Source organism: Motacilla alba, chromosome 1, assembly GCF_015832195.1.
Source record: "Motacilla alba alba isolate MOTALB_02 chromosome 1, Motacilla_alba_V1.0_pri, whole genome shotgun sequence".
Lineage (NCBI taxonomy): Eukaryota > Metazoa > Chordata > Aves > Passeriformes > Motacillidae > Motacilla > Motacilla alba.
In genome coordinates this window covers 67238189-67253461 of record NC_052016.1, presented here as the reverse complement: position 1 = coordinate 67253461, position 15273 = coordinate 67238189, and positions in this window count along the sequence as shown.

Here is a 15273-nt window from a genome sequence, read left to right as displayed (position 1 = left end):
TAGATTGGCAGGTTGTGTTTATTGCTATATTGGAAGTTTATGAATAAATTTGACACAAAACTATTGAAATGTCACAGTTTCCTCCAATAAATATATAACAGCAGAGCCACTGTGGAGTTCAATGAATTACATCTTCCTGTATCATGCTTCTAGGTGGGATTGCAATGAAAGAGGAGAAGAAAAATCCCTCTCCATTATCAGGGTAATTAGTTCTATAAATTCCTTTATGTCTTCAGTGAAGAAATGGGGTAATTACATTGTGAAATTTCATTTTCCTAAGGGGACACATTAATTTATGGGCACATGTAATACTTGTTCCAGCACAAGGTTTCCACATTCTGTACATGTACTTCATTATGTAGAAAAGAAATATTTAAAGCACACAAGATTCTATATATAGTAAAAAGTTTGGGTTTTTTTTTAATTTAGGCAATGTATTTTTAGCTAATCTCTTTGATTCCAATCTTCGTTAAGTACACTGTAAGTCTTAAAACAGAAAACAAGTTATTTTGCTTTTATTCCTTGAGAGAAGAGAATATTCAATTTGTACATAGATATTAAAGTTCATAAAATACCATTAAAAGCAGTAAGTCTGGTGGCAATTTAATTATTACAAAATACTGAGGATAGGATCAGGGCCCATGTTTTATTAAATTTTATTTCATGGGAAATATACTGTGGTAATTACTAATACAGCTTTATCTATCTTTCTGTTATTCAAAGAGTAATATCACCTCTGTTAAAGGTTAATAATATTATTATTACTTAATTCACTAGAATTTATTGAATAATTTGAGCACTCTGGAGTAGATGCTAGTCACTCTGAACAGACTGTTTCCTTATGTCTTCTTGTTATGTTCAAAATATTGTGAATGGACTAAAAAAGGAAACATACAAATAAAGCTGTTGACGTCATCAAAATCTTAACAGTGCAAGTGTTGGGCTAGATCTGATTATTACAGAGAAGAAAAAATTGTGATGTAGTTAAAAAGATTGTATACATATCCTTTACATTCTTCTCCTTTTTCTGGTTTCAGGTTCCCCCTCTTCCTTCTACTTGCTGGTTTTATAATGGCAGCAGTGGTAGGGATTCTCTGGTGAATCATCAGTAGCTGGAGTCCTTTGCTGTGAGGAATGTGATGTTCCTGTTAATGGCTTCTTCCTCACTCTAGAATCCTCTTGTGGTCCTTTTTGTGTATTTATTGACACACTTTTACACATTTTCTGTTTCTCTAGGAACTTAACAGTTTCATCTTGTATCAAAATTACTATAAATTACTCTATATACTGTCCTTTACATATGTCATATAAATATGCATTTATTTTCTTTTTGTTGACAAAATGAGTTTTGCTTCAGGTCTGTTTTTTTTTTTTTTAATGATCATCACTGTGTTTTTCACAGTTATGGAGTCTCCAATGCCACCTTGTGCCCTATTCCTTTAAAGTCCCATTGCTGTACTTCTCTCTGATATATCCCCAGTTCCCACCACTCACGGACATTATTGTAACATTCCTCTGCTCCTCTGTTCTACATCATTATGTTAGAGTCATAAGCCTCTCATTCTACAAAGAAGAAAGAAGAACGAATACAAAGAAGAACTAATAACTCCTATATACAGTTGGGCTTTTATTACTTTACAAAGACAAAAAAAGTAAAATAAATTAGACATAGATATCTGATCTGTAAGATAAATTGTTGTTACAATTTATCAAGTAAACAAAGTGAAGCAAAGATGCAGGCAGGTCAAGACAACTTCAGACAGAGCAGTTGTGAAAAGCATCAGCCCTGAAGCCAGGCAAACCCAGTACAGAGCTTACAGCCTATCAAAGGCAATATGATATTAAAGGGCTGCAGAGTTACACCAATAAAGTTAGCAAATAACTCTGCCAGTCTTATATGACTTTCCCTGGAAAGAAATTAGGGTGGCTTCATGCCTCTATGCACAATGAGCCCAAGTCTGTTCCATACAGAGTTCCCTGTGCATGTGTGATAAGGCTGATCTGTCAGATTTGGTGCACAGTGGCAGCTGGCTGCTATTTTCAACCTGGACACACAGACCCTAAAAGTTGTGTTGATTTTAGTGGTCTTTGGGACAATGAGTGTTCAGGCTCTGACCACCAGTGGTCCTCTCTCGCAACAGATTCAAAATGCTGTTTAGATTCTGCCCTTATTGACTATCATTATGTTTTTCAAAAGAGACTGAATACTACCCCAATAGCAGTTGTAAGAACAAATAGGATAATTTCATCATCATTAAGTGCACACAAGTAAAACAGATGGGCAGTAGACCCAGGGATTCTTTTTAAGAGTGTGCTCCTGCTTCCTAGCCCTTATTCATATAGCTCTGTTTCCACACTGCCTTGCTCAGGGGAAGACACCTCAGCAGTGTACCTTCTAAGACAGTTTATTTCATAAGGGCTAAGAGACTTATAAGGGCAACACCATCTGTTTTTGCAGCAACATATTTTATTACACTATAGTATAATGCAAATGGCTTTAGAGCTTTGTTCAGGTAAGTAGGCAAAACTCACAATTTATCTTGGAAGGGAATATGGTCTTCTCTCAGGAGCCATCTATTGTAATCACTGTTGGCCAGCACTATATTGTTGGCCAAAATAAATAGGCACAACTGATTCCAGAAAAACCTGCTACTGTGTTACTGAGTGCTAACTTGGGTATAGATGTAGAGTATACTGAATAACATTGCATGGTTATAGCCTACAGGCTTCTGTGTGCATCTGCACTGCATAACCACTGTGTAACCAACATACTGATTATGTCCTGTAAGGCAAATTACTTGGAAGGAAACGTTCATGTTCTCATATATCTTGTCTCCTTCAGGACAGAACTGATAGGATAAATTATGTCTTTATGACTCTCTTTGAAATATCTTGAGATTATATCTAATGTTATGCATACTTATAACTGTCCTGCTAAGTCTTTTGCTGTTAGGTTACATGGAGAAGAACCAAGGGTCAAGGCAAGTCATTCCAAATTATTGTCATGTTGAAGTGGGAAATTGATATTAAATTTCTCCACAAAGACCTAAGATGTAGATGCAGAATTTGGACGTTTAATATTTTCATCAAGTGTAGTTGTTAGAGGTGGTCAGTAGAAGAGCAAATCACAATAAAACAGTTGAACTGAATCAAGAAATGTTGAAAGGATATTGTTGTGTAAGACAGCATACATAAAATGTAACCAGTACTTTTACCTGTACTTACAAAATTAGTATATTAGTACATTTTATCATGAGTGCCCTGATTGAGTGAATATATCATGTTTTTATGACAGTATATTGGTCTGGACCTGTCAGAGAGCCAAATGATCACCCTGTTTAGTTTCCAGATGTTGCACAGGTCCAGACAGAACCAGAGCCCCATAACAAACAGTTTATCCGCTACAGAGACTCTACAATTTCTGACTATTTATGAGGAATTCAGCAATTAGTAGTACACTCATGAACTATCTTCAAGAATCAAAAGTCTGAAGAAATTGCACCAGAATGGAGTTATCCAAGGATATTATTACAGGGATTCTCATGTCTATTAGAATATGTTTTTATTCTTGTTCCTAGATGTCTTCATCTTCTGAATTTTTAGTCACCAGTGAGTAATCAGAATGATAATCACATGATGAGGGAAATGATTTTGCTTCTCCCATTTCAGATATAATATCTAATGTGTTATTAACTCTGTAATGATGAAATAGCTTGCCTTTAACATTCTGTATATATGAAATTTAGCATGCATCCATAAAAAAAATTATATATATTTTTTAATGAGTCCCATAAATATAATGGCCAAGATTTTCAGAATCTCATTTTTGGCCCTTATTTACTCAAATTTGTTGTGGTAAATAGAAATAGCTCTGCTTATCTCATTTCTGTCATAGAATTATTCTTTGAGAAATAGTGCAAATGTCACCTGCAACAGAGTGACTCAGAAGTGTGGGAGGCATCGTCTCAGAAATGGCCGGTAGCTATGAATCCTCCTCCTGTAATAAAATAACTTTAGACATTATTATCATCCACCTTAAGTCCAGAACTCTTTGTTATGCCTTGGGAGCATAATGTTATAGCAAGTCTTATTTTTCCTGCGTTTGGGTTTTTTTCATGATGAAGGGAAACCTACAGTGGCAAAAGACAGAAAATCAGGTCTACAACTAGGTTCAAGCTAAGAAGACTGATTCTTCAAAAGGTTCACAATAAATGTCATTTCAGTTTGTCCCACGCAGGCATCATCTTGGGGAAAATATGCATACCTTTTTCCACCTTTCCTTCACTTCTCATTTGCTCTTCATTTCTGCTTTGACAAATGGGAGGCAGAAGGTTTTATAGGTTTTATAGGTTCATCCAAACAATGTCTCTCTTAAAAGATTGGAGATCGATTCTACAGTAAAATTCATTCATATTTCATAATAATTTTAGTTTGGAATATCAACAACATTAGAACCTGAAACTGCTTGCAGGAAATCCTGATTAGATGTGATAGTCGAAATAGTCTTACTGGCTAGTGGGAGTAGCACTCCTAAACTTCCGCTAAAATTGTTTAGGTACTATCTGAGTAAGATAAGCCTGAAATTATCATGAATAATGAGAAGCCTGAGCCTTGTTCACTAATTTCAACCATTGTCCTGAAAAATGTTGAAATCACTGTTTTCCTAGCTCATGTTGGGAATCAGAATATGACTGGGTTAGCAATTACCACTGTCTGTACATTTACTATTATTAAACACAATATGCATTGCAGAGATAGTAAATGGGAATATGAATGTAGTTTGGGGGTTTGGATTTTCTAGAGTTACTCCCCACCTCTCAAATCTATTTGCAGAAGCATCTATATATAGTATTTGTATACAAAGTAATCTATACTTTCAGGTAAATATCTTGTTTTGCATGCTGTATCAGATTGGTCAAAATTACTTTACAGGTGTTTAAATAAATTGCTCAATTGCATTTTGGATCTACTGGATTTGCTGCTGGCAGTGATCTTTTCCACAGCTCCAGAAGCGTTTGAGTTCTGTAACTTTCTGATTCCTAACTCAGGAATTGCAGTTAATCGAGAGGCCGATGCTGTTAATACTGGCTCTGGGAAAAGGACACAGAAGAAGAAATGCTTTTTTCAGGTACTGGGTCATCAGTTTGAAATCCAGTCTTGTAATTCCTTCAAGTACTGGCTGCTCCCAGTTCCTACAGTTAATGGGAGGAGGTGCACCATAACTTTTAGTACTCCTAAGACACTCAGTCCCATGACAATTATTGATTTAATGATCGAGATGTGACAATCTACATTTTGCCCATTGGCAATCTTCAGAGCTGTACGCTTATCGTGAAGCAGGTGTAGCAGCTGGAATGACCTTCTTGATATATATAAAATCTTAATCCATTTAAAGCAGCTAAGAACAGTCTCACCTTTACAAGTTCATGGGCTGGCTAGTACTGCTGCTCAGTCTCAATGATCTACGTTACTAAGAGATATGACAAGGTAAAAAAAAAACAAACCAGTAAATATTGCTAGGTCATATACCTTAACACTGTGCTTCCTCACATAGCTCACACACTGGAGGTCAAGAATGAAAGCTAGAGAAGGCTAAATATAAATATGTTAAAGCATAAATAATTTATGCTACCATGGTAAGAACATAATTAAGGTGACATTATGTTTCTTCCATCCAGGAAGTATCTTTGTGAAAAGATAAACAAAAAGTCAGGTGAATTTATCCATGGACAAATCTAACATGATCACTCATAAATATTTGCAAAAGGGTTCCCAAGATTGCTTATTGTGCTGTTATGCTCATAGTCATATGAGGAAATTGCTAACAATATTGCAACAAAAAGATTTCATGAGGCTTGCAGATCAGAGATTTACTTGTCAATGGATATGAAAATCATATTACATTTTGTTTTGATTCTTTCTGAAAATTATTTTATTCATGTGTGTTTGTTGAGGTTTCTCTTATTAAAAATATTACATTTGAAATTGTTATTGAATCTAAATTTACTGTAATTAAGTGCCTATCTTGTGCTGAATTTTGAAAAATAGTTTAGTGAGTGGAAATAAGTGGATTTTATAATACCCTCTCTCTCAGCAATTTTCCTATTAAAACCAAATAGTTATTCTTAGAATTGATATTATAGATGTAATGTTTCATAAAGTTTTGAGAAAGAGGAAAGGTTATTGAAACTCAATAACCAAAAGCAAAATCAGAAGTCAGTATGGTTGCTCCTGATTATGTTGCTCATGAAGCTCTTAGTTATGGATTGAGTGTCAAACTGGAATTAAACAAAAATGATTGACACTACAAACAGGTGGTTGTTTTGTTTGTTTTCTGTTTATTTTTCCTGTATTAGGAACTACTTTTTCTAAGAAAGAATTTGCTCCTTCTCACTGGGAATAAATCATTTATGACGAGTGTGGCGAGACACTCCAGAGCACAGAACTAGACCCAACACTCCCATTATGTTTCAGCAGTACAGAACATAGTAGAAGAAGTTGGTTAGACCACAGTGATAATAATGCCAAGGTTGTGGGCTCTATCCCCACAGGGGTCGTTCACTTAAGAGCTGGACTTATTCCTTATCTGGAATTCCAGCAAAGAATCTCCCCTTTTTGCTTCTTCAATTGCCTCTGCCAGGAAGTTGTCTTCAATGCACACCATGAAACTGTCTTGGTTACTTGTGCTCTGTGATGCGTCCCTCACAGTGGATATTAGGATGATTAAGGTCTACCATGAGGAGCAGATTCTGAAAATATAATGTTGCTTTCATTAGCTGGAAAACATCTACAATGATAATGCCCACATCATCAAGCTCTAATCCCAACCCATTATCTCTCATCTTGCTCGATACCTGTTCCTAGGCAGAGCTTCCTGCACTCACACTCTTCTCAAAAAGGGCAACTTCCTTTACCTGCTGTCCTGCTCTTTGCAGCTGAAGGTACACAGGAACTATTATATTGATTATATAATGAGACAGTCATCCCACATTTAAATAATAGAATCAAGCAGTCCATAGTACAGGAAAGCCTGTTACTTCCCTGAAGAGGAGTCATGCTGCGTAAAAGAGCAAGGCTAACTCTTATTTTACAAGTTTTTCCAACAATTCCATGAGATTCTTTTGGTTGCTGAGATTCTACTTCATTACAAGTAAAAGGAGATTTATGCCTATAAGAGATAATCAGGTAATCAATTCAGTTTACATGCTCCTGAAGGCCCAAGTGCTCCTTTTGTGGATTTTAATGAAGTTCTGTCATGCGGAATAAGAGATGTTAGGAGATATCAGTCAAGAATGCACCTTAATTTGAGTTGTTGTGATGTAGAAGAGGATTAAAAAGAAGACAAATTGCTGTATTTTAACTCAGAGAAGAATTTGAGAATTATTTTTTAAAATATTTTTAAAGAAACTATTTAATAGATTATAATTTTTGATCTCTTGACTTCAGATAACAATGAAAAACAAATATTTCCTAATTAATTTAGAAAAAATGTAGGAAAAAATGTATGATTTTCATGAAAAATGCATAAAGCAGAAAAAAGGGAAACAAATATTGATGCGTATTCACAGCTTTGCCCAATCATTTCAGGTCTGTTATATGGGGAGATAGTTGTTGGTGCCATTTAAAATGAATTTTAAGGCACACTTAATGCTCTTTATCAAAAAAATTAGATGAAGGTAATAACTAAGAAGGTTATTTTAATTTAAATTGCCATGGATGAAAACAAACAGATGAAAAAAGATTGGCTTATTGTGGGAGAAAAAGATATAAGTTCTACTGTTGCTGGCTTGTAGCTTTTTAAGAAACTGTGCAAATTGTTAAAGGAATAGAAGGTACTGACTGTTGAAAGCATGCTTTTTAGTAGTAGTTAAATTCCATTAGGATGGGTATGTGCTTTGATTCTTGCTTCTTACAAACAGCATGATATTTAACTTCCCAATACATGGCATTAGTCCCAGACTTTCAGATGGGAGTGAAATCCATTCGAATTAAATCTGTGTTTGCCGGCAATCTGCCCCTTTGAAATGGCTGTCATTTTAACTTCTTCCTTGTAAAGATATAGAATAAAAGCAACTAATATTCAGGTGTTTTGTTACACTTTCTTCGTTTCTATTTTCCCAAGATGTGAGGGAGGATTTATTTCTCTACAGAGAAATAAGTCAGGTGATCATAGAGAAAAGCTGGAACTCCCAAGACTGTTCTATATTGCTGGACCTATTCCGTTCTTGGGGTTATTTTAAGCAAAGAATTTCTGTTAATTTTAAACAATTAAAAAATTGTATACCTTGTTTCCTAGATAACAAAGCAAAGTCAAAATGCTGAATTACCTTCAGAAGTTTAGTTTCTGAAGTACATGTAGGCATTTTGAGTGCAACTGAGGTTGGATAAAAAAATACCTGAGACCAGAATTTTTGTATGATGTCAGGTAAAAATTATTCAGGAGAAAAGTTTCCATAGTGTCCTAAATTCACTTAATCAAATGGGTGAAACTACTTAAAACTTTAATCTCATAACAACTTCTAAATAGGCACACAATCATTTCCAAACAAACAAACAAAAAAAAAAAACAAACCAAAAAACAAAACAAAAAAAAATTCACATATTGTCAGAGAAAAAGGCTGTATTGTCAGCTGAGGTCTGCAGATTATCCTGCTCAAGGTATTTCAGTAACCTTACTACTTCTGGCTATATATATTATAAGGTACACAACAACTACAGGATGTAACTTGAGAACTTGCTCAAGTAAAGGAGTAAATTTTAAAGGAAGATGTATTATCTCCTCATACTCGTCTTTCAAAACGGAATTGTTGAAATCCCTACAGTATCACAAAGTAAGTAATTATTTACTTAAAATAAAGTCATCTGGAGGAACTTTACCTCACTTTAAATAGGTAGCAAATTCTTTTCATAAGTGCTAGTTTTCCTTCCTCAATGTATTGAAACAGAAATGGGCACAGTGATATATATATATGATCGGCAACACTCTCACTTCACACACAGTACTTCACCTACTTACATGGAGAGGTCTTGCTTTTCTTTTTCATTGAATATATTATTAAAACAGCAACAAAATTGTATCTGACTAGTGAGCAGTAACTGAAGTCTGTGAAGACTTGTTTCAATTTGCACATAAAATTGGCAATACATTACATGAATTTTATTATATTTTTGTTTGCTTGTTTTTTAAGTCATAACTTGACATATATTTTGTGCTAATTAAATACCAGTTTAATACTGGATAATATTTTATTAGCATGCAAAAGAATGTTTAATATTTAAATTGTAGGACTTTCATAATCAACAGATATTATATATTGATTGCTTACTTACCAAAAGATAAAAGGAAGAGAAAAAAGACATATTATGCAGAGTATTCTTTATGTCTGTCTTAACCAACTACTGAATATTAGATAGCATACAGCATGCTATCTAATACAGTACTAATATTTAGTCTGATATCCTTTAATGCCTAAGGAATTTCATACTGTCCTCTGTAGCTTGTCCCAGTATTAATGCATTATTTCTTTTCATGGTCTGGGTGCTAAAACATAGAAGGTTGCTAAGTGTTCAGCTTGTTAAATAATATAAGCCAGATTCTGAAAAAGAAAGCTAAATTAAATTCCAGGGCTTTGGTAACTAAACCGCATTCACAAATTGCAAGTCAGTGTCACTTTCCATCATGCAGTGAGATACAGGCAAGCAGTTCTAATCTGCTGTTGCCCAGATGAATTCTGTAGTCAGTATCTGCTCATCAAGACTGCAGTGAAATATCCAAGTTAATAATCAATGCCAAGTAGAGTACACAGACTTATATCATCTTGAATAATGCAGTGGTATCTCTTTGCATTACTGCCCTATCGTGTGACTGGAATGATACTTTTGGAGCAGCCTAGAGAAGATTTGGATCCTATGATAATATGTAGGGAAAACACACTCTCAGGTCTCTTTTGTAAAGAGATCCTGTGAGCTGATTTTCTAGCAGAGAATATTGTCTACAGGAAACAGCCTCAATTATCCAATAAGAAATGCCATAATGGAAATGTGCCCCCCTAACAGTCCATTCATCACTAAGCTACAGAATATTTTTGGGTTTTTTTTCCTAATACATTCAGGGTTGAATAAGGTACATACAATTTTACTTATGCAAGTTCACACGTAAGATAGTGCTTACATATTCAGGTATCTCAGGATTTTGACAAGTTTATAAATGTAATGTTCTAAGTAGGTTCTGCGGTGACAACAGATTGGCATACAAACTCGCAGACTTCTGAGCTGTTAGCTGACTGCTCACTAGATTGCTCAGTTTGTATTTCAGATCTCAGCTGAGTTATGCAGAAGCCCTGTTAACTCTTTGGATTTCATCCTGAGCTACTAAAAAGAAACTCTTTGAGGAACAGCTTTTTTAGGACCAGTCTACCAACGCAAATGGCATTCCTACTTTAAGAACATTAAACATAATCTGTAACTCTAAGTCTAGTGCCTTAAATTATCACAGGGATTTTTTGTGGTGTTAATCATTAACTAGAGGATTCTGCCTCCTTCTTGACTATACAGGACTATAACTTTCTACTCTGAAGTTTAATTCCTGATTTAGGAGTGCCTAAAGACAGGTGGCATGTCTCTGGTTTTCTTTGTTTCTGGTGATATGTTAGCAGTCAAAATGATGTACACTCTTTGGAGGTTAAAAAAGAAAAGGAAATGCTGTTTTTTAGGAACCAAAAGCCTAATTTCCTTTGCCTCTATCCATGTTTCTTATCAGATAATGTTATATTGAGTTGGAGTCTACAGCTTTAACAAAGTGGCAGTTGGGCACAAATAGAATATTGCTATTGTATCTTATATACACCATTTGCAAAACTGTTCAGTCCTGGTGTTATTTATGTCTAATGTCTCTTTTCGTACCAATAAAACTGAACAGATTTCATAGGAAACAAAACACGTTTTGTAGCTAGTCTCTCAAATATTTCTGTGCCCATTCTTGAGGAAATGAATTATAAAAGAAGAGATGGTTATAAACTTGGGATCATTACCATATATTTTCCTTTTACTGGGGAACAGATTATGTCTTTTGCGTTGGGAGAGACATTTTGGTGTCAATAAAATCTAATCTTTTTTTCTCCCATGTGAGGCTACAGACTTAAAAGCTTAAGAAGAAAGTGTGGAAAAAAAAAAACAAACTCCAGACTTCTTTCAAGAAAACCTCCGTTTGAAAGTGAGAATAAATTGGAGAAAGTATTTCTGTAAAAGAAAGTATGTTATACTCTGTTGACTTTAAACATAAATGTTCAATATTGATAATTATGAGGCTTTTATTACTTGAAATATTAATTAGAAATGAGGATTAGAATACTCTAGATAGCATAATGAATTTTTATATAATTCTTTGGAAAAGAAGAGGTGATAAAGAACCCCATGATAACTCCTGAAATTCCTGAAGTTCCACAGTTTCTTTATGGATTTAACAGGTACTAGAAGGAATTTTTTTTTCTGTCTTATCATAGTAAATATATGTATACTAATGATTTTTAATGGAAAAAGTAGAAGCTGGAGGTAAATCATGTTGTTTTTTTTTAGAAAAAATGCACACACAAAATCTATGTAATGTAACTGTGATTCTGTATGTAGATTTCAACAAAGCTTTGAGTTATTTGGAGTTAGGATTTTACTTCAAATAACTTCATGATGAAATCCTCATTCCTGACAATAACAATAATAGTACTAATACTACTACTAATAATAATAATTCAAAATGAAAGAGCATTAGAAGAGCATACTTGCAAAAGAAAGTAATTTGTAACTGAAGGAACACCAGTGAAGAAAGAAAAATTGTTACTTATGAAATGCTGCAAGACTGGACCTGTGAAATTATCCCCAAATTACTTAGTTCTTGGGATAAATTTTCCACTTTCAAATCACCTTTCATTTTCTTTTTTTTTTTTCTTTTTTTTCCCCTTTATTTTTTCCTTTCCTTTCCTTTCCTTTCCTTTCCTTTCCTTTCCTTTCCTTTCCTTTCCTTTCCTTTCCTTTCCTTTCCTTTCCTTTCCTTTCCTTTCCTTTCCTTTCCTTTCCTTTCCTTTCCTTTCCTTTCCTTTCCTTTCCTTTCCTTTCCTTTCCTTTCCTTTCCTTTCCTTTCCTTTCCTTTCCTTTCCTTTCCTTTCCTTTCCTTTCCTTTCCTTTCCTTTCCTTTCCTTTCCTTTCCTTCCCTTTCCCTTTCCCTTTCCCTTTCCCTTTCCCTTTCCCTTTCCCTTTCCCTTTCCCTTTCCCCTTCCTAAAAAAAATATTCTTCTGTATTCGACATTTACCTAGATCTTTGAGTCTTGAAATTTTGTGACGTTCGTAATTCTATTCTTGGGTATTCCCAGGTTGCTCTCCATGCATACACTAAATATTGGTTTATGAACTGGAATTGGATTTGGAAACAAGGAGCTCCTCTGAAGATATTTCTTTTAAGAGTGGGATGCAGTTCATAATCAGGGTCTTATTTCTGTGGACGTTTGTGAAGAATTTGATTCTTTCTTTACAGGAGGATGCTGTCTGGCTACAGATCAACACTACTGATCATGAACTAATTGTATTATTCCTACCAAGGCTTAGGGGGATGTTTGACATCCTTTTCAAAATACCTAATTTTCAATGAATTCAATAAAAAAATAAAAATTCTAGCATTTCCAGAAGTACCTATAGATATCTGTCTTTATAATTAAATATTTACATATTTTGGAGGACTGGGACAAATGCGATAAATAGTAACCAGTCATGGTAAATAGACATGAGATTTGAAGAACATACAGTGTAAAAACTCCCATTAAATAAATTTAAAAGCTCATTTGTATTTGATATAAACTTAGATAATGAAAGGATTGTGAGAGATGGAGACTTCCATAAGTAGGCACTACAAGATGTGTAGCAGGCCTGTCTAAGTATATAGATGTGTACCTTACCAACGTGCACCTAAATCTTTGTCTGAGTCACTTATTTTCCAGAAGGTCTCTATAAAGTCCATAAATAGATATAGGTTGTTGCTGAGCTGCACAGACCTGTTGTCCTGACAGCTGTCTAAACACAGTCAGACATAATTTCTCTCTAGGCAGACATCTACTCCTAAAACTTATGTAATAATCTGGTGACCTCTGCACCACCTAAGGCATTAATACCAGGATCATTCCTGAACTGCAGATACTGACTGACTTGCACGTAGGGCTAATCCCTTCTAGACTGACTGTATGCGCAGTATGTGGGACATGCTCCTGCTCTTTTTTTGTATCCCCATGTTTCCAACCATGAATCAATATTTAGATGTTTGGGGTTTGGGTTGTTTAGTTTTATTTCTATTTGCCAGTCCTGAGTCAAAGTGAGCTGTGTCACAGCTTACCAGGATAATTTCTGTTGTATAAATCAAAAGCAGTCATTCAGACTGACATCACAGAAAAATTCTAAATGAGTAAATGTGGTAAAGGAACAAATTGCTATGCACTCAAATTAATAACAGCTTTCTGAAAGGTTTACTTTCTCTAAGGTCTCTGGGCCATGGAAGAGAGATGCCTATTGTTTAAATGTCAGCTTTCACCCTAGATTTCATTTATAATCAACACCAGAATCATGAATTTCAAAGACACAGCATATCTTAATGCCAACATATGAAACAGAATGCAGTTTTTCCTCTGTAGAGAGGTCTATTCCTCTCTTTTTCTAATTAAGAAAGGAATTTATGGAGCACAATTCAGTCAAATATATCTGTGTGGTAGGGCTCTAATTCTGGATGGGAAGAATTCTACCCTGACTTTTTCCTCTTAAATGTAGGCATTCACATTCTTCTTCAGCACTGGATCTTCAAACTACAGGTAGTTTGCAGATGTCTCATGTGAACTCATCTGAAACACCATATTGCCATAATACAATTCATTTCACATGTGCTCCTCTTGACAACTTAAAACTCTCTTGTCCTGTAAATATGATTCCTTACTTAAAAAATTTTGATTGAGGTCTAAGAAAATTGGAAATAGATTGCTATTCTTGTGGTCTTGTCTCTGTCTCAATCTCAGAAGAATAATAAGAGAAGACATCTTGAATGGCATGCAAAATGCGATACAGAAAGAACAGCTGAAGTTGTAAGGGACACTTGGAGATCATTTAGGCCAAACTTCCCTGCACAAGAAGGTTGTTCATGAATGTGTCCAGACAGATTATTTTGAAAATCACCACAGATGGAGGCTCCACAATGCTCTGTTCAACTTCTTCCACTTTTCAACGGCCTTTATATTAAAAAAAAGCAAACATTTTCTTGTTCGTAGTAGTCCTTGAGTATTGTAAGTTATTGTACATTTTTTATTTCTGTGTCTAGAAAATAAAAGCATATCTAAGGTAACAAAATAGAGGCAAAACAAACAAATTCATGTAGCCAAAGGAATAAACTGATATTCTCCTGGTTTCATCTTGCAGTGTAAAAAATGAAATATTAAATTTAATTTTTGATAGTTGCTGAAAGGCTGATTAATTTCAGGGTCTTTGAAATCTCATTCAGATTGAAAATTCTAATCAATATTTAAAATTTTAAAAAAGAGTGTGTCAGAATGTGACCATCCAATACAGTCAGTAAAAACTAACAGAGGAAAAAAATTCAACAGACAATAAATTTCCATTAAAACACCTAGTGAAATTTGTTACTACATGGACCATTAAAAGCCCTGCTTGGATGAAAGCATTGTTGTTCAACAAATTAGTTGAATTTCTCTGCTTAGTTTTGTAGTTTGAATTCAAAGATATACAGAGCAACAGACAAAGTGGACAACAGAATGAGATGTAAGAATAGCTGGGGATTTGAAAGAAAGACAGCAAGGTAAGAGTTTAATGTGCAATAAGTATATGTCAGAAAAGTAGACTTGAAAATTGCATTTGCTGTATCTAATTTTTTTTGCACTTATGTCTTAAGAAGCATAATTCTGAAAGCTTTTTTTTTGAAAAAAACCTGTTTTTAACTGTAGTATAAACCATAAAAAAGGTAGCATTAGGTTTTTATATCTTTACAAAGACTAAGTCTACTTCATCTTCTTGATGTGAGAATGAAATACATATATATGTAAAAATTAAATCCCTTATATCCCTATATATATCTCAAAATATAGAAAAATTGATTTTTGAAAATCAATGTTTTGATCAAAATAGTCTAGGAAAACAGCTACAGAAACCATATCCGCAGAACTTTAAGAAATTATTTATTAAGCAGCACACAAACATTTTCCTAGTGGAAAGAAAAATTTACTAAGGGAGAATTAG